This window comes from Pinus tabuliformis, chromosome 6 (assembly GCF_031772625.1).
Source record: "Pinus tabuliformis cultivar Carrire ecotype Pingquan chromosome 6, CPIR1, whole genome shotgun sequence".
NCBI classification, from domain to species: domain Eukaryota; kingdom Viridiplantae; phylum Streptophyta; class Pinopsida; order Pinales; family Pinaceae; genus Pinus; species Pinus tabuliformis.
In genome coordinates this window covers 1,680,896,552-1,680,898,401 of record NC_142292.1, presented here as the reverse complement: position 1 = coordinate 1,680,898,401, position 1,850 = coordinate 1,680,896,552, and positions in this window count along the sequence as shown.

The window sequence follows — 1,850 nt, the reverse complement described above, 5'->3', positions numbered from 1 at the left end:
CAGAGGACAGTTGGTGGAAGTGGGATAGATTCAATACAATTTTGTGGTTGTTTGCATATCGTGTGTAAATATAGTTTCATAAGATTGAAATTACATCGGTTCTCACATATCAGATTTATGTTTATTTCAAGTCTTGTACAGTGCGCACTTTTTTAAATGATGGATGACAGGATTATTTATGCTTCCCTGATTGAAAATGGATAATTTAATATTTCGTTGTTTTTAGTGATATTTTCTGGAAGTTTCTCTGGTGGGTTTTTCCCGTCTAATTTCTCTAAAGTCGTGTAGGAATTTATTGAAATCACAAGCTTGATGGGTAACCCCTACATAATAGAAGTTCCTTAGAGCTTTTTGAAGGTGTTAAATCCATATATATAGTAAAAAAACCATTTTAAATAACACAAATCTAAATTTCACATCAAATCTTTCAGCTGGATTCCTGCACCGGTAAGTCCAAAAAATCGCTCTAAAGACAACTCCATTTAATATTAATGAATTGAAAATATATATAATTTAATAAATTGAAAATGTATAATTTAATATCGATTAATTAAGAATGCACAATTTATAGATATGTTTACTTATTTGATACGTTTACTTTTACAAATTTTTTAGCTATTTGATTGGTCACAAAAGACACCTTTTCTGTTAGGATAAATTTTCAGTAAAGTTTTCAGTAAACTAGTTTCCCCATTGAATCTAGGTAGGTTCTTTAGATATCCATCTGGAAAATTATTTAGCTGATTAGGAAGGATTAATGCTGCATAACAGGCCTGAATAATAGGTCAAAAACCAACCATTTGGTTAGATGAAGATGAGAAGGATGAAAATGAATTTTGAGAAGATAAAAAATTGTGAAGGGGATGAGGATGAGCTTTTAGGAGTTGTAGGGGGTGAAGATGAGTTGAAAGAATTTCTCGAAATTTTTATTTTTCTTGGTGTTTGTATTACTAACTTTTGTACTTCTAGGCAAATATTTCCTTCACTATAAAAACAAAGAATTTGTGTACACAGAAAATATTTCTTTAGGATTAGTAGAAGTAGATGGGTATGTATGAATGACAGAGGAAATAAAATCACTAGGTTTTAGTTCAGGTAATTCTAAACCTAATTCCATTTCTAATTTAAGAGATTCTGAAAGAGGTTTAGGAATCTAATAAGATTCTAATTGATAAACAAGGAGAGCTGACTATAAAAAAAACCCTCTAGATAAAAGTTCTAACACTTTTGGTGGTAGATCTGATAGTTCAAGAGGAATTGGAACAGGTCTAAAAGGATAAGTTTCTAAAACAATTTAAGGTGGAAATGATATAGGAGCAGAGGTAGAGGCTTCTAACATTCATCTTAAAGAAGCAACTCTAACTGTCTCTCAGGATCTTATAATGGAGAATAGAGTTGAGGGTCTGAGAGAGAGCGAGTGTGCCTTTGAGAAGCCAAATTTGTTTTGTGGAATCGCTAGGTGAAAAATTTTAACCTACTAACCTTTTATTCACCATAAAAGGAGTGCACGATTGTTTGTCCAGGGAAGGATAATTCAAAAAAAATCGGTCCCCGTCAACGATGCCAGTCTCATGTTATACCTCTGCAGATAATTCTAGGTTAAGGAATTATGCTAGAGCATCTAAAATGTTATTTTTTTATTTTTTTTGGATGACCAATGCTCAAAACTGTCTAAACAAGTGCATTTTTTTAATTACTTAATATGTATTAAAAGGGGTGACTCTTCACCTCTAGAAGCATTTAGCTTTTGAAGAGATGTGTCAAGTTGAACTTAAGAAAATATACAATTAATTAAATCATGAAACATATTATCTAATTGAGATGTATACAAATGAATGTGTGTAAAATGC